General features: G+C 48.7%; 1 protein-coding gene across 4 annotated transcripts in view; it reads left to right on the forward strand.

Moving 5' to 3' along the window:
• Positions 1-11,188: 11,188 nt before the first annotated feature.
• The window catches only part of TMEM63B (transmembrane protein 63B), a 76,853-nt gene continuing 69,614 nt past the window's right edge, over positions 11,189-18,427 (forward strand). For all 4 annotated transcript variants that reach the window (XM_063444144.1, XM_063444148.1, XM_063444147.1 and 1 more), the window contains exon 1: positions 11,189-11,335. The gene's annotated coding sequence lies outside the window, so the exon portion shown is untranslated. The remainder of the gene's footprint in view (positions 11,336-18,427) is intronic.

The following is an 18,427-nucleotide window of genomic DNA, read 5'->3' on the forward strand; positions in this document are numbered from 1 at the left end:
GTGTGTGAGTGGTGATACAGTGTGCGAGTGATAAAGTGTTTGATTGGTGCTCAGTGTGTGAGTGATACAGTGTGTGAGTGGTGCTCAGTGTGTGAGTGATACAGTGTGCGAGTGGTGCTCAGTGTGTGAGTGATACAGTGTGTGAGTGATACAGTGTGTGAGTGGTGCTCAGTGTGTGAGTGGTGATACAGTGTGTGAGTGATACAGTGTGTGAGTGGTGCTCAGTGTGTGAGTGGTGATACAGTGTGTGAGTGATACAGTGTGTGAGTGGTGCTCAGTATGTGAGTGATACAGTGTGCGAGTGGTGCTCAGTGTGTGAGTGATACAGTGTGTGAGTGGTGATACAGTGTGCGAGTGATAAAGTGTTTGATTGGTGCTCAGTGTGTGAGTGATACAGTGTGCGAGTGGTGCTCAGTGTGTGAGTGATACAGTGTGCGAGTGGTGCTCAGTGTGTGAGTGATACAGTGTGTGAGTGGTGCTCAGTGTGTGAGTGGTGCTCAGTGTGTGAGTGGTGCTCAGTGTGTGAGTGATACAGTGTGTGAGTGGTGCTCAGTGTGTGAGTGATACAGTGTGTGTGAGTGATACAGTGTGCGAGTGGTGCTCAGTGTGTGAGTGGTGCTCAGTGTGTGAGTGATACAGTGTGCGAGTGGTGCTCAGTGTGTGAGTGATACAGTGTGCGAGTGATAAAGTGTTTGATTGGTGCTCAGTGTGTGAGTGATACAGTGTGCGAGTGGTGCTCAGTGTGTGAGTGGTGCTCAGTGTGTGAGTGGTGCTCAGTGTGTGAGTGATACAGTGTGTGAGTGGTGCTCAGTGTGTGAGTGGTGCTCAGTGTGTGAGTGATACAGTGTGTGAGTGGTGCTCAGTGTGTGAGTGATACAGTGTGTGAGTGGTGCTCAGTGTGCGAGTGATACAGTGTGCGAGTGGTGCTCAGTGTGCGAGTGGTGCTCAGTGTGCGAGTGGTGCTCAGTGTGCGAGTGGTGCTCAGTGTGTGAGTGGTGCTCAGTGTGTGAGTGATACAGTGTGCGAGTGGTGCTCAGTGTGTGAGTGATACAGTGTGTGAGTGGTGATACAGTGTGCGAGTGATACAGTGTGCGAGTGGTGCTCAGTGTGTGAGTGATATAGTGTGTGAGTGGTGCTCAGTGTGTGAGTGGTGCTCAGTGTGTGAGTGATTCAGTGTGTGAGTGATTCAGTGTGTGAGTGATTCAGTGTGTGAGTGATACAGTGTGTGAGTGGTGCTCAGTGTGTGAGTGATACAGTGTGTGAGTGGTGCTCAGTGTGTGAGTGATACAGTGTGTGAGTGGTGCTCAGTGTGTGAGTGATACAGTGTGCGAGTGGTGCTCAGTGTGCGAGTGGTGCTCAGTGTGTGAGTGGTGCTCAGTGTGTGAGTGATACAGTGTGCGAGTGGTGCTCAGTGTGTGAGTGATACAGTGTGTGAGTGGTGATACAGTGTGCGAGTGATAAAGTGTTTGATTGGTGCTCAGTGTGTGAGTGATACAGTGTGCGAGTGGTGCTCAGTGTGTGAGTGATACAGTGTGTGAGTGGTGCTCAGTGTGTGAGTGGTGCTCAGTGTGTGAGTGGTGCTCAGTGTGTGAGTGATACAGTGTGTGAGTGGTGCTCAGTGTGTGAGTGATACAGTGTGTGAGTGGTGCTCAGTGTGTGAGTGATACAGTGTGTGAGTGGTGCTCAGTGTGTGAGTGGTACAGTGTGTGAGTGGTGCTCAGTATGTGAGTGGTGCTCAGTGTGTGAGTGGTGATACAGTGTGTGAGTGGTGCTCAGTGTGTGAGTGATACTCAGTATGATAGGCACAGTCTGTAGGTGAGTGATACTCAGTATGATAGGCACAGTCTGTAGGTGAGTGATACTCAGTATGATAGACACAGTCTGTAGGTGAGTGATACTCAGTATGATAGGCACAGTCTGTAGGTGAGTGATACTCAGTATGATAGGCACAGTCTGTAGGTGAGTGATACTCAGTATGATAGGCACAGTCTGTAAGTGAGTGATACTCAGTATGATAGTCTGTAGGTGAGTGATACTCAGTATGATAGTCTATAGGTGAGTGATACTCAGTATGATAGTCTATAGGTGAGTGATACTCAGTATGATAGTCTATAGGTGAGTGATACTCAGTATGATAGTTTATAGGTGAGTGATACACGGTATGATAGGCACAGTCTGTAGGTGAGTGATACTCAGTATGATAGGCACAGTCTGTAGGTGAGTGATACTCAGTATGATAGGCACAGTCTGTAGGTGAGTGATACTCAGTATGATAGGCACAGTCTGTAGGTGAGTGATACTCAGTATGATAGGCACAGTCTGTAGGTGAGTGATACTCAGTATGATAGGCACAGTCTGTAGGTGAGTGATACTCAGTATGATAGGCACAGTCTGTAGGTGAGTGATACTCAGTATGATAGGCACAGTCTGTAGGTGAGTGATACTCAGTATGATAGACACAGTCTGTAGGTGAGTGATACTCAGTATGATAGACACAGTCTGTAGGTGAGTGATACTCAGTATGATAGGCACAGTCGGTAGGTGAGTGATACTCAGTATGATAGGCACAGTCTGTAGGCGAGTGATACTCAGTATGATAGGCACAGTCTGTAGGCGAGTGATACTCAGTATGATAGGCACAGTCTGTAGGTGAGTGATACTCAGTATGATAGGCACAGTCTGTAGGTGAGTGATACTCAGTATGATAGGCACAGTCTGTAGGTGAGTGATACTCAGTATGATAGGCACAGTCTGTAGGTGAGTGATACTCAGTATGATAGGCACAGTCTGTAAGTGAGTGATACTCAGTATGATAGTCTGTAGGTGAGTGATACTCAGTATGATAGTCTATAGGTGAGTGATACTCAGTATGATAGTCTATAGGTGAGTGATACTCAGTATGATAGTCTATAGGTGAGTGATACTCAGTATGATAGTTTATAGGTGAGTGATACACGGTATGATAGGCACAGTCTGTAGGTGAGTGATACTCAGTATGATAGGCACAGTCTGTAGGTGAGTGATACTCAGTATGATAGGCACAGTCTGTAGGTGAGTGATACTCAGTATGATAGGCACAGTCTGTAGGTGAGTGATACTCAGTATGATAGGCACAGTCTGTAGGTGAGTGATACTCAGTATGATAGGCACAGTCTGTAGGTGAGTGATACTCAGTATGATAGGCACAGTCTGTAGGTGAGTGATACTCAGTATGATAGGCACAGTCTGTAGGTGAGTGATACTCAGTATGATAGACACAGTCTGTAGGTGAGTGATACTCAGTATGATAGACACAGTCTGTAGGTGAGTGATACTCAGTATGATAGGCACAGTCGGTAGGTGAGTGATACTCAGTATGATAGGCACAGTCTGTAGGCGAGTGATACTCAGTATGATAGGCACAGTCTGTAGGCGAGTGATACTCAGTATGATAGGCACAGTCTGTAGGTGAGTGATACTCAGTATGATAGGCACAGTCTGTAGGTGAGTGATACTCAGTATGATAGACACAGTCTGTAGGTGAGTGATACTCAGTATGATAGACACAGTCTGTAGGTGAGTGATACTCAGTATGATAGGCACAGTCTGTAGGTGAGTGATACTCAGTATGATAGTCTGTAGGTGAGTGATACTCAGTATGATAGACACAGTCTGTAGGTGAGTGATACTCAGTATGATAGTCTGTAGGTGAGTGATACTCAGTATGATAGTCTATAGGTGAGTGATACTCAGTATGATAGTCTATAGGTGAGTGATACTCAGTATGATAGTCAGTCTGTAGGTGAGTGATACTCAGTATGACAGTCTGTAGGTGAGTGATACTCAGTATGATAGTCTATAGGTGAGTGATACTCAGTATGATAGACACAGTCTGTAGGTGAGTGATACTCAGTATGATAGTCTGTAGGTGAGTGATACTCAGTATGATAGTCTATAGGTGAGTGATACTCAGTATGATAGTCTGTAGGTGAGTGATACTCAGTATGATAGGCACAGTCTATAGGTGAGTGATACTCAGTATGATAGGCACAGTCTGTAGGTGAGTGATACTCAGTATGATAGTCTGTAGGTGAGTGATACTCAGTATGATAGTCTATAGGTGAGTGATACTCAGTATGATAGACACAGTCTGTAGGTGAGTGATACTCAGTATGATAGACACAGTCTGTAGGAGAGTGATACTCAGTATGATAGACACAGTCTGTAGGTGAGTGATACTCAGTATGATAGACACAGTCTGTAGGTGAGTGATACTCAGTATTGGAGTGACCCTGTCTCCATGTGATTGCCCTCCAGTCCCCACTCACCCTCACCGGACAGCCTCCTCCTTGCTGTACGTGCGCGCTCCAGATACACTGATAGTGCGCGCTCCCGATACACTGATAGTGCGCGCTCCCGTCTGGGCCACAGGCGGAATAAAGCGCGTGCATGGACTGAGTGTGTACTCAGTGAGTGAGAATGAGAATGTTCTGATTGTCACAATGTATGAGTGGTGCTCAGTGTGTGAATGATACAGTGTGTGAGTGGTGCTCAGTGTGTGAGTGGTGCTCAGTGTGTGAGTGATACAGTGTGTGAGTGGTGCTCAGTGTGTGAGTGATACAGTGTGTGAGTGGTGCTCAGTGTGTGAGTGATACAGTGTGTGAGTGATTCAGTGTGTGAGTGGTGCTCAGTGTGTGTGAGTGGTACTCAGTGTGTGAGTGGTGCTCAGTGTGTGAGTGGTGATACAGTGTGTGAGTGGTGATACAGTGTGTGAGTGGTGCTCAGTGTGTGAGTGATACAGTGTGTGAGTGATGCTCAGTGTGTGAGTGATACAGTGTGTGAGTGGTACTCAGTTTGTGAGTGATACAGTGTGTGAGTGGTACTCAGTGTGTGAGTAGTACTCAGTGTGTGAGTGATGATACAGTGTGCGAGTGATACAGTGTGTGAGTGGTTATAAAGTGTTTGAGTGGTGATACAGTGTGTGAGTGGTGCTCAGTGTGTGAGTGGTTATAAAGTGTTTTAGTGGTGATACAGTGTGTGAGTGGTACAGTGTGTGAGTGATACAGTGTATGAGTGGTGCTCAGTGTGTGAGTGATACAGTGTGTGAGTGGTGCTCAGTGTGTGAGTGATACAGTGTGTGAGTGGTGCTCAGTGTGTGAGTGATACAGTGTGTGAGTGGTGCTCAGTGTGTGAGTGATACAGTGTGTGAGTGATTCAGTGTGTGAGTGGTGATACAGTGTGTGAGTGGTGCTCAGTGTGTGTGAGTGGTACTCAGTGTGTGAGTGGTGCTCAGTGTGTGAGTGGTGATACAGTGTGTGAGTGGTGATACAGTGTGTGAGTGGTGCTCAGTGTGTGAGTGATACAGTGTGCGAGTGGTGCTCAGTGTGTGAGTGATACAGTGTGTGAGTGATACAGTGTGTGAGTGGTACTCAGTGTGTGAGTGATACAGTGTGTGAGTGGTACTCAGTGTGTGAGTGGTACTCAGTGTGTGAGTGGTGATACAGTGTGCGAATGATACAGTGTGTGAGTGGTTATAAAGTGTTTGAGTGGTGATACAGTGTGTGAGTGGTGCTCAGTGTGTGAGTGGTGCTCAGTGTGTGAGTGGTGATACAGTGTGTGAGTGGTGATACAGTGTGCGAGTGATAAAGTGTTTGATTGGTGCTCAGTGTGTGAGTGATACAGTGTGTGAGTGGTGCTCAGTGTGTGAGTGATACAGTGTGCGAGTGGTGCTCAGTGTGTGAGTGATACAGTGTGTGAGTGATACAGTGTGTGAGTGGTGCTCAGTGTGTGAGTGGTGATACAGTGTGTGAGTGATACAGTGTGTGAGTGGTGCTCAGTGTGTGAGTGGTGATACAGTGTGTGAGTGATACAGTGTGTGAGTGGTGCTCAGTATGTGAGTGATACAGTGTGCGAGTGGTGCTCAGTGTGTGAGTGATACAGTGTGTGAGTGGTGATACAGTGTGCGAGTGATAAAGTGTTTGATTGGTGCTCAGTGTGTGAGTGATACAGTGTGCGAGTGGTGCTCAGTGTGTGAGTGATACAGTGTGCGAGTGGTGCTCAGTGTGTGAGTGATACAGTGTGTGAGTGGTGCTCAGTGTGTGAGTGGTGCTCAGTGTGTGAGTGGTGCTCAGTGTGTGAGTGATACAGTGTGTGAGTGGTGCTCAGTGTGTGAGTGATACAGTGTGTGTGAGTGATACAGTGTGCGAGTGGTGCTCAGTGTGTGAGTGGTGCTCAGTGTGTGAGTGATACAGTGTGCGAGTGGTGCTCAGTGTGTGAGTGATACAGTGTGCGAGTGATAAAGTGTTTGATTGGTGCTCAGTGTGTGAGTGATACAGTGTGCGAGTGGTGCTCAGTGTGTGAGTGGTGCTCAGTGTGTGAGTGGTGCTCAGTGTGTGAGTGATACAGTGTGTGAGTGGTGCTCAGTGTGTGAGTGGTGCTCAGTGTGTGAGTGATACAGTGTGTGAGTGGTGCTCAGTGTGTGAGTGATACAGTGTGTGAGTGGTGCTCAGTGTGCGAGTGATACAGTGTGCGAGTGGTGCTCAGTGTGCGAGTGGTGCTCAGTGTGCGAGTGGTGCTCAGTGTGTGAGTGGTGCTCAGTGTGTGAGTGATACAGTGTGCGAGTGGTGCTCAGTGTGTGAGTGATACAGTGTGTGAGTGGTGATACAGTGTGCGAGTGATAAAGTGTTTGATTGGTGCTCAGTGTGTGAGTGATACAGTGTGCGAGTGGTGCTCAGTGTGTGAGTGATATAGTGTGTGAGTGGTGCTCAGTGTGTGAGTGGTGCTCAGTGTGTGAGTGATTCAGTGTGTGAGTGATTCAGTGTGTGAGTGATTCAGTGTGTGAGTGATACAGTGTGTGAGTGGTGCTCAGTGTGTGAGTGATACAGTGTGTGAGTGGTGCTCAGTGTGTGAGTGATACAGTGTGTGAGTGGTGCTCAGTGTGTGAGTGATACAGTGTGCGAGTGGTGCTCAGTGTGCGAGTGGTGCTCAGTGTGTGAGTGGTGCTCAGTGTGTGAGTGATACAGTGTGCGAGTGGTGCTCAGTGTGTGAGTGATACAGTGTGTGAGTGGTGATACAGTGTGCGAGTGATAAAGTGTTTGATTGGTGCTCAGTGTGTGAGTGATGCTCAGTGTGTGAGTGATACAGTGTGTGAGTGGTGCTCAGTGTGTGAGTGATACAGTGTGTGAGTGGTGCTCAGTGTGTGAGTGATACAGTGTGTGAGTGGTGCTCAGTGTGTGAGTGATACAGTGTGCTAGTGGTGCTCAGTGTGTGAGTGATACAGTGTGCGAGTGGTGCTCAGTGTGTGAGTGGTGATACAGTGTGCGAGTGGTGCTCAGTGTGTGAGTGGTGATACAGTGTGCGAGTGATAAAGTGTTTGATTGGTGCTCAGTGTGTGAGTGATACAGTGTGCGAGTGGTGCTCAGTGTGTGAGTGATACAGTGTGTGAGTGGTGCTCAGTGTGTGAGTGATACAGTGTGTGAGTGGTGCTCAGTGTGTGAGTGGTGCTCAGTGTGTGAGTGATACAGTGCGTGAGTGGTGCTCAGTGTGTGAGTGGTGATACAGTGTGTGAGTGGTGCTCAGTGTGTGAGTGGTGCTCAGTGTGTGAGTGATACAGTGTGTGAGTGATACAGTGTGTGAGTGATACAGTGTGTGAGTGATACAGTGTGTGAGTGGTGCTCAGTGTGTGAGTGATACAGTGTGTGAGTGGTGATACAGTGTGTGAGTGGTGATACAGTGTGTGAGTGATGCTCAGTATGTGAGTGGTGATACAGTGTGTGAGTGGTGCTCAGTGTGTGAGTGATACAGTGTGTGAGTGGTGCTCAGTGTGTGAGTGGTGCTCAGTATGTGAGTGGTGATACAGTGTGTGAGTGGTGATACAGTGTGTGAGTGATACAGTGTGTGAGTGGTGCTCAGTGTGTGAGTGATACAGTGTGCGAGTGGTGCTCAGTATGTGAGTGGTGCTCAGTGTGTGAGTGGTGATACAGTGTGTGAGTGGTGCTCAGTGTGTGAGTGATACAGTGTGCGAGTGGTGCTCAGTGTGTGAGTGGTGATACAGTGTGTGAGTGGTGCTCAGTGTGTGAGTGATACAGTGTGTGAGTGGTGCTCAGTGTGTGAGTGGTGCTCAGTGTGTGAGTGGTGCTCAGTGTGTGAGTGGTGATACAGTGTGTGAGTGATACAGTGTGTGAGTGGTGCTCAGTGTGTGAGTGATACAGTGTGTGAGTGGTGCTTAGTGTGTGAGTGGTGATACAGTGTGTGAGTGATACAGTGTGTGAGTGATACAGTGTGTGAGTGGTGATACAGTGTGTGAGTGGTGATACAGTGTGTGAGTGGTGCTCAGTGTGTGAGTGATACAGTGTGTGAGTGGTGCTCAGTGTGTGAGTGGTGCTCAGTATGTGAGTGGTGATACAGTGTGTGAGTGGTGATACAGTGTGTGAGTGGTGCTCAGTGTGTGAGTGATACAGTGTGCGAGTGGTGATACAGTGTGTGAGTGGTGCTCAGTGTGTGAGTGATACAGTGTGCGAGTGGTGCTCAGTGTGTGAGTGGTGATACAGTGTGTGAGTGATGATACAGTGTGTGAGTGATACAGTGTGCGAGTGACACTCATGTAAAACTAATTCACTAAAATCTTACTTGAAGCTAATTAAAGCGTCTATCACCATAAGTAAAGATGATCTAATCTCCTTCTCTTTCGCTCCTGGTGTCTGAATCTGGTTTTCATACAATGTATCAGGAAACCCAGAATCACAGGGACAAAACCTGGCACAGGGCGGAGCTTAAAGCAAGGTTCTGTTCAGTTACCAATCACATTTACCCACAATCCATCAGTGAAATCAGTCTCGGCCAATACAAACAGCAGACATCACGGCAGAGAACAAAATGGCTGCAACCAGACATTGAGATCACAAGGAAGAAAATATACTAAATATAAATAAGGGCAAGTGGCAATGGAGTAATATAATCAGTGAGATACCGGGGGGCCGCCATCGTCTTCCAGCCGGTCCTCTTCAGAAGCGCCAGGAGCTGGGGGAGCTCCGCCCAGTGTCTAGAAATGTCTGCATAGGAAATATACAACGTCCCTATATTGTTTTATGTTTTAGTTAGAATTAGATTACAGAATAAGACAAACTGACAATAAGCTGATCTGAAGACTTTTTTCCAGTACAGAGATTATCTGAATAGAATCCGAAAATCTGAAATTCACTTTGAATTGACTCTTTAGTGAACTTCTGACAATGTATGTGTACACGGTATGATTGTCTCTGTCATTATCACGGTAAAAATCACATTATTGTGTCGGTATTACAACTCCGTACTTGTCACTACAACAAGTCACATATTTAAAGGGACACTCAACTGCTCAAATTAACACATCACTATGCAGTACATATATTCCCAATGAAAACTTGCAGGCATTTAATGATGCAATTTTTCAATAGGGCTTTATCTACAAACAGTTTGTAAAAGCTAGAGATCTCTTGTCTGCAGCCTTTGCAAGCCCTCCCCTTCAAACCCCGGCCAGAATTTCTGTGGGGAGCTCTGGGATGCTCCTGGGGAGCTCTGGGATAATGCTGGGAGCTCTGTGTTGGGGCTGTGGAGCTCTGGGATACTGATGGGAGCTCTGTGATAATGCTGGGGAGCTGTGTTGATGGGGAGCTCTGGGATACTCCTGGGGAGCTCTGTGTTGGGGCTGGGGAGATCTGTGATAATGCTGGGAGCTGTGTTGATGGGGAGCTCTGGGATGCTCCTGGAGAGCTCTGGGATAATGCTGGGGAGCTCTGTGATAATGCTGAGGAGCTCTGTGTTGGGGCTGGGGAGCTCTGGGATAATGCTGGGGAGCTCTGGGATGCTCCTGGGGAGCTCTGTGATAATACTGGGAGCTCTGGGAGGCTCCTGGTGAGCTCTGGCATACTGTGGGGAGCTCTGGGATACTGTGGGGAGCCTTGGGATAATGCTGGGGAGATCTGGGATACTGTGGGGAGCTCTGGGATAATGCTGGGGAGATCTAGGATACTGCGGGGAGCTCTTGGATAATGCTGGGGAGATCTGGGATACTGTGGGGAGCTCTGGGATACTGTGGGGAGCTCTGGGATAATGCTGGCGAGCTCTGGGATAATGCTGGGGAGCTGTGTTGATGAGGAGCTCTGGGATACTGTGGGGAGCTCTGTGATAATGCTGGGGAGCTGTGTTGATGAGGAGCTCTGTGATAATGCTGGGGAGCTCTGGGATACTGTGGGGAGCTCTGGGATAATGCTGGGGAGCTGTGTTGATGAGGAGCTCTGGGATACTGTGGGGAGCTCTGTGATAATGCTGGCGAGCTCTGGGATAATGCTGGGGAGCTGTGTTGATGAGGAGCTATGTGATAATGCTGGGGAGCTCTGGGATACTGTGAGGAGCTATGTGATAATGCTGGGGAGCTCTGGGATACTGTGGGGAGCTCTGTGATAATGCTGGGGAGCTCTGGGATACTGTGGGGAGCTCTGTGATAATGCTGGGGAGCTCTGGGATGCTGTGGGGAGCTCTGTGATAATGCTGGGGAGCTCTGGGATACTGTGGGGAGCTCTGTGATAATGCTGGGGAGCTCTGGGATGCTGTGGGGAGCTCTGTGATAATGCTGGGGAGCTCTGGGATACTGTGGGGAGCTCTGTGATAATGCTGGGGAGCTCTGGGATACTGTGGGGAGCTCTGTGATAATGCTGGGGAGCTCTGGGATGCTGTGGGGAGCTCTGTGATAATGCTGGGGAGCTCTGGGATACTATGGGGAGCTCTGTGATAATGCTGGGGAGCTCTGGGATACTGTGGGGAGCTCTGCGATAATGCTGGGGAGCTCTGGGATACTGTGGGGAGCTCTGTGATAATGCTGGGGAGCTCTGGGATGCTGTGGGGAGCTCTGTGATAATGCTGGGGAGCTCTGGGATACTGTGGGGAGCTCTGTGATAATGCTGGGGAGCTCTGGGATGCTCCTGGTTGGGTTTGGGGTTACAGGTGGGGTGTTCGGAGATGCTGTGGAAGTGATACAGAATGTTGAGGAGAATGTGTTCCTGTGTTATTTGAAATGTTATTGATAAAGTTATTCATTTCCTGTGTTGTTTGTTATGCTGTCGATAAAGTTATTGAATGTTTATGCCTGGCAGTCGCGGGAGCGCGCACGAAGCAGCTTCTGACGTAACGTCGCCCTTTGGATCCTCCCAGCGTGCGGGCTGCAGAGGCTATGGGCGTGGCGTTCGGCTGACGTCACAGGCTGCGCCTCCCACCTGCATTGTGCTGTGCGCCGACCGGGTTGGGGACACTCCGGGTCCAGTGACACCGGGAGCTGCGACACCGGGGAGCGGAGTACGGGCCCTATCAGCGGACACTCACAGTGAGTCACCCCCCTAATACTGACACCCCCAATACTGTCACCCTGAACCCCTCTAATAATGGGCTGCACCCCTAATACTGTCACCCTGAACCCCTCTAATAATGGGCTGCACCCCTAATACTGTCACCCTGAACCCCTCTAATAATGGGCTGCACCCCCACTGTCACCCTGAACCCCTCTAATAATGGGCTGCACCCCCACTGTCACCCTGAACCCCTCTAATAATGGGCTGCACCCCCACTGTCACCCTGAACCCCTCTAATAATGGGCTGCACCCCCACTGTCACCCTGAACCCCTCTAATAATGGGCTGCACCCCTAATACTGTCACCCTGAACCCCTCTAATAATGGGCTGCACCCCCACTGTCACCCTGAACCCCTCTAATAATGGGCTGCACCCCCACTGTCACCCTGAACCCCTCTAATAATGGGCTGCACCCCCACTGTCACCCTGAACCCCTCTAATAATGGGCTGCACCCCCACTGTCTCCCTGAACCCCTCTAATAATGGGCTGCACCCCCACTGTCACCCTGAACCCCTCTAATAATAGGCTGCACCCCCACTGTCACCCTGAACCCCTCTAATAATGGGCTGCACCCCCACTGTCACCCTGAACCCCTCTAATAATGGACTGCACCCCCACTGTCTCCCTGAACCCCTCTAATAATAGGCTGCACCCCCACTGTCACCCTGAACCCCTCTAATAATGGGCTGCACCCCCACTGTCACCCTGAACCCCTCTAATAATGGGCTGCACCCCCACTGTCACCCTGAACCCTCTAATAATGGACTGCACCCCCACTGTCTCCCTGAACCCCTCTAATAATGGGCTGCACCCCCACTGTCACCCTGAACCCCTCTAATAATGGGCTGCACCCCCACTGTCACCCTGAACCCCTCTAATAATGGGCTGCACCCCTCTAATAATGGGCTGCACCCCCACTGTCTCCCTGAACCCCTCTAATAATAGTCTGCACCCCCACTGTCACCCTGAACCCCTCTAATAATAGTCTGCACCCCCACTGTCACCCTGAACCCCTCTAATAATGGGCTGCACCCCCACTGTCACCCTGAACCCCTCTAATAATGGGCTGCACCCCCACTGTCACCCTGAACCCCTCTAATAATGGGCTGCACCCCCACTGTCACCCTGAACCCCTCTAATAATGGGCTGCACCCCCACTGTCACCCTGAACCCCTCTAATAATGGGCTGCACCCCCACTGTCACCCTGAACCCTCTAATAATGGACTGCACCCCCACTGTCACCCTGAACCCCTCTAATAATGGGCTGCACCCCCACTGTCACCCTGAACCCCTCTAATAATGGGCTGCACCCCCACTGTCACCCTGAACCCCTCTAATAATGGGCTGCACCCCCACTGTCACCCTGAACCCTCTAATAATGGACTGCACCCCCACTGTCTCCCTGAACCCCTCTAATAATGGTCTGCACCCCCACTGTCACCCTGAACCCCTCTAATAATGGGCTGCACCCCCACTGTCACCCTGAACCCCTCTAATAATGGGCTGCACCCCTCTAATAATGGGCTGCACCCCCACTGTCTCCCTGAACCCCTCTAATAATAGTCTGCACCCCCACTGTCACCCTGAACCCCTCTAATAATAGTCTGCACCCCCACTGTCACCCTGAACCCCTCTAATAATGGGCTGCACCCCCACTGTCACCCTGAACCCCTCTAATAATGGGCTGCACCCCCACTGTCACCCTGAACCCCTCTAATAATGGGCTGCACCCCCACTGTCACCCTGAACCCCTCTAATAATGGGCTGCACCCCCACTGTCACCCTGAACCCCTCTAATAATGGGCTGCACCCCCACTGTCACCCTGAACCCCTCTAATAATGGGCTGCACCCCCACTGTCACCCTGAACCCCTCTAATAATGGGCTGCACCCCCACTGTCACCCTGAACCCCTCTAATAATGGGCTGCACCCCCACTGTCACCCTGAACCCCTCTAATAATGGGCTGCACCCCCACTGTCACCCTGAACCCCTCTAATAATGGGCTGCACCCCCACTGTCACCCTGAACCCCTCTAATAATGGGCTGCACCCCCACTGCATCCTCTACTGGCTGGCTATACCTTCACTGTCAACCTAAACCCTTCCATTGGCTGGCTTTACTCCTCCATCAACCTGCTCCCCTCTATAATCTGCCCACCAGAACCCCTGTATTACCGGTCTGTACCCCTCTTTCTGTATCTCCTGTCAAACTACCGCTGTATGAGCTGTCTGCACCCATCTCTTATCTGGCTCTATTATATGTGTACAATATTATCCCTCTGCACTCATTGGGTTATGGTGGAAAGTAACCTTTTACTGCTTGGTAGCTTATGTAAAGTTTAACTCCAAAATTGTGATAAAACAATCTTTCGTGTCTTACTTTTTCAATAACATTATTTATCTATTCACTTTTTCTATTTCCCCTTTTTGTCCTTCTCCTTTATAACTATGCTGTTTTGTGGTGTCTTTTCCTGATGGCAGCATTATTATTCTTGGTATTTATATAGCGCCAACTAATTCCGCAGCACTTTACGATATTGTGTTCTGCTTGAGGTAGATTGTCAGCTCTGTGGGGCATTTTTTCTCCAGTCTGTTAGTTTGGGGTGAGCTGCTCAAACAGATGTATAGATTAGAGTTCTCCAAACTCTGGCTCTCCACATATTGCTGAACTACAACTCCCTTGATTCTTTGAATTAAGAAGATAGCCAGAGAATCATGGGAGTTGTAGTTCAACAACATCTGGAGTGCCAGAGTTTGGAGTACCCTGGTATAGATTGCATTGATTGTAGTTAGCAGTTCCCCTCCTTGACATCTAATTAGTAAATGCCCCTGTAATAGCAGGCCACAGAACCTTGCCTTGAATGGGCCTGCAGGCCTGTACTTTGCTATCAGTCGTTTCCTCCCACTGGACCTCGCTTTCTTGGAGCTGTGTCCATAACCATACAGTATGCTGATTGCCATGTGTATTATTGTCCTATAAATAACCATATATAAATAATAAATCAGACCCTCCAGCATCACAGTGTGGGATCCGGGGACTGGGGGATCTCCTAGGCAGAGCCACCTGCTTTCCTGGCTTTTTCCATCTGCCCTGCTTTATATGGGGAAAATGTAATCCCACTGTCCCTGAATTGGGAAGAGCTTATTTACATCATTCTTACTGATAACGCATGGCTCAACGGGTTACCAGCTTTGGGAATATATGACATAGCAGCGAGTGGCTGTACCCCTTCCCTAACTGGCTATGAAACGTGTCCTAGGTGGGATAATAATCTTACAAACTGGTACCCAGCTGCTCCCAGATCAGGTATCTCTGTCCCTGATTCCTATGTCTGCTGTTGAATATATAATGGATATGTGATATGTACTATCTGCCAAGCCTGGACGCTGGATAGGGAAAAACACAGCAATGGAAAGGTGCTGCGTGATTACAGTGCAAGTTAGAATTTGTCTTGTTTCAGAGTTCCCAAACATTGTATTTTTTATAACTCATGCCTCGACATTATGGATCACAGTGACAGAGGCTGTGTTTGACGCTCAGTTCTCAATTCACCACAAGTCTCTGTTTAATGTACCCTGGTACCGTCCACCCTGCTTCATTAATCAGATAAACTTTGCACCTCATGGAGATTGCATTATTTCACTAAATTTATCTGTGTATAATATAGAAATAATGTGCCAAAACCTGGAACCATTGCATACTGACAGTGATAAGCAGATATTTCACATGCGTTAAAGGTAAACAGAAAGGGATTATTTAAAGGGACATTGAAGCCATTCATCAGTTGGGTGTAAAATGTAATCTATCCAGCACCTTATCCCCCTATCTATCTATCTATCTATCTACCGTGAGGGGGGAAAGTATTTGATCCCCTGCTGATTTTAAACGTTTACCCACTGACAAAGAAATGATCGGTCTATAATTTTAATGGTAGGTGTATTTTAACAATGAGACAGAGTAACAAAACAAACAAAAAAATCGAGAAAAACGCATGTCAAAAAAGTTATAAATTGATTTGCATGTCAATGAGTGAAAAAAGTATTTGATCCCTTCAACGTTAGCAATCAGAGGTCAGACGTTTCTTGTAGTTGGCCACCAGATGTGCACACATCTCAATAGGGATTTTGTCCCACTCCTCTTTGCAGACCCTCTCCAAGTCATTAAGGTTTCGAAGCTGACGTTTGGCAACTCGAACCTTTAGCTTCCTCCACAGATTTTCTATGGGATTAAGGTCTGGAGTCTAGCTAGGCCACTCCAGGATCTTAATGTGCTTCTTCTTGAGCCACTCCTTTGTTGCCTTGGCTGTGTGTTTTGGGTCATTGTCATGCTGGAATACCCATCCACGACCAATTTTCAATGCCCTGGCTGAGGGAAAGAGGTTCTCACCCAAGATTTGATGATACATGGCCCCATCCATCGTCCCTTTGCGGTGTAGTTGTCCTGTCCCCTTAGCAGAAAAAACACCCCAAAGCATAATGTTTCCACCTCCATGTTTGACGGTGGGGATGGTGTTCTTGGGGTCATGGGCAGCATTCCTCCTCCCCCAAGCACGGCGAATTGAGTTGATGCCAAAGAGCTGGATTTTGGTCTCATCTAATTACAACACTTTCACCCAGTTCTACTCTGAATCATTCAGATGTTCATTGGCAAACTTCAGACTGGCTTGTATATGTGCTTTCTTGAGCGGGGGGGACCTTGCGGGTGCTGCAGGAATTCAGTCCTTCACGGCGTAGTGTGTTACTAATTTTTTCGTGACTATGGTCCCAGCTGCCTTGAGATCGTGTAGTTCTGGGCTGGTTCCTCACCGTTTTCATGATCCTTGAAACTCCATGAGGCGAGATCTTGCATGGAGCACCAAACCGAGGGAGACCGAAAGTTATTTTGTGGTTCTTCCATTTGAGAATAATTACACCAAGCTGCTTGACGATGGTCTTGTAGCCCATTCCAGCCTTGTGTAGGTCTGTAATCTTGTCCCTGACATCTTTGGACAGCTCTTTGGTCTTGGCAAAAATGAAGAAGAGTTTGTAATCTGATTGATTGCTTCTATGGACAGGTGTCTTTTATACAGGTAACGAGCTGAGATTAGGAGCACTCACTTTAAGAGAGTACTCCTAATCTCAGATCGTTGCTTGTATAAAAGACACCTGGGAGCCAGAAATCTTGCTGATTGATAGGGGATCAAATACTTATTTTACTCATTGACATGCAAATCAATGTATTACTTTTTTGACATTCGTTTTTCTGGATTTAATTTTTGTTGTTCTGTCTCTCACTGTTAAAATACACCAACCATTAAAATTATAGACTGATAATTTGTTTGTCAGTGGACAAACGTTCAAAATCAGCAGGGGATCAAATACTTTTTTACCTCACTGTATCTACATTATTTATGTATTATTATTTAAGAAAAACACAACACAACAAGAGGACAGTCTTAAATTAGAGGGACAAAGGTTTAAAAATAATATCAGGAAGTATTACTTTACTGAGAGGGTAGTGGATGCATGGAATAGCCTTCCAGCTGAAGTGGTAGAGGTTAACACAGTAAAGGAGTTTAAGCATGCGTGGGATAGGCATAAGGCTATCCTAACTATAAGATAAGGCCAGGGACTAATGAAAGTATTTACAAAATTGGGCAGACTAGATGGGCCGGATGGTTCTCGTAACGGAAACGTGAGTTAGCCTGACAGTAGAAAGAACCGTAACGGAACCGTGAGTTAGCCTGACAGTAGAAGGAACCGTGAGTTAGCCTGACAGTAGAAGGAACCGTGAGTTAGCCTGACAGTAGAAGGAACCGTGAGTTAGCCTGGCAGTAGAAGGAGCCGTGAGTTAGCCTGGCAGTAGAAGGAGCCGTGAGTTAGCCTGACCGTAGAAGGAACCGTGAGTTAGCCTGGCAGTAGAAGGAACCGTGAGTTAGCCTGGCAGTAGAAGGAGCCGTGAGTTAGCCTGGCAGTAGAAGGAGCCGTGAGTTAGCCTGGCAGTAGAAGGAGCCGTGAGTTAGCCTGGCAGTAGAAGGAGCCGTGAGTTAGCCTGGCAGTAGAAGGAGCCGTGAGTTAGCCTGGCAGTAGAAGGAGCCGTGAGTTAGCCTGGCAGTAGAAGGAGCCGTGAGTTAGCCTGGCAGTAGAAGGAGCCGTGAGTTAGCCTGGCAGTAGAAGGAGCCGTGAGTTAGCCTGGCAGTAGAAGGAGCCGTGAGTTAGCCTGGCAGTAGAAGGAGCCGTGAGTTAGCCTGGCAGTAGAAGGAGCCGTGAGTTAGCCTGGCAGTAGAAGGAGCCGTGAGTTAGCCTGGCAGTAGAAGGAGCCGTGAGTTAGCCTGGCAGTAGAAGGAGCCGTGAGTTAGCCTGGCAGTAGAAGGAGCCGTGAGTTAGCCTGGCAGTAGAAGGAGCCGTGAGTTAGCCTGGCAGTAGAAGGAGCCGTGAGTTAGCCTGGCAGTAGAAGGAGCCGTGAGTTAGCCTGGCAGTAGAAGGAGCCGTGAGTTAGCCTGGCAGTAGAAGGAGCCGTGAGTTAGCCTGGCAGTAGAAGGAGCCGTGAGTTAGCCTGGCAGTAGAAGGAGCCGTGAGTTAGCCTGGCAGTAGAAGGAGCCGTGAGTTAGCCTGGCAGTAGAAGGAGCCGTGAGTTAGCCTGGCAGTAGAAGGAGCCGTGAGTTAGCCTGGCAGTAGAAGGAGCCGTGAGTTAGCCTGGCAGTAGAAGGAGCCGTGAGTTAGCCTGGCAGTAGAAGGAGCCGTGAGTTAGCCTGGCAGTAGAAGGAGCCGTGAGTTAGCCTGGCAGTAGAAGGAGCCGTGAGTTAGCCTGGCAGTAGAAGGAGCCGTGAGTTAGCCTGGCAGTAGAAGGAGCCGTGAGTTAGCCTGGCAGTAGAAGGAGCCGTGAGTTAGCCTGGCAGTAGAAGGAGCCGTGAGTTAGCCTGGCAGTAGAAGGAGCCGTGAGTTAGCCTGGCAGTAGAAGGAGCCGTGAGTTAGCCTGGCAGTAGAAGGAGCCGTGAGTTAGCCTGGCAGTAGAAGGAGCCGTGAGTTAGCCTGGCAGTAGAAGGAGCCGTGAGTTAGCCTGGCAGTAGAAGGAGCCGTGAGTTA

The sequence above is a fragment of the Pelobates fuscus genome, chromosome 2 (assembly GCF_036172605.1).
Source record: "Pelobates fuscus isolate aPelFus1 chromosome 2, aPelFus1.pri, whole genome shotgun sequence".
Taxonomy (NCBI): domain Eukaryota; kingdom Metazoa; phylum Chordata; class Amphibia; order Anura; family Pelobatidae; genus Pelobates; species Pelobates fuscus.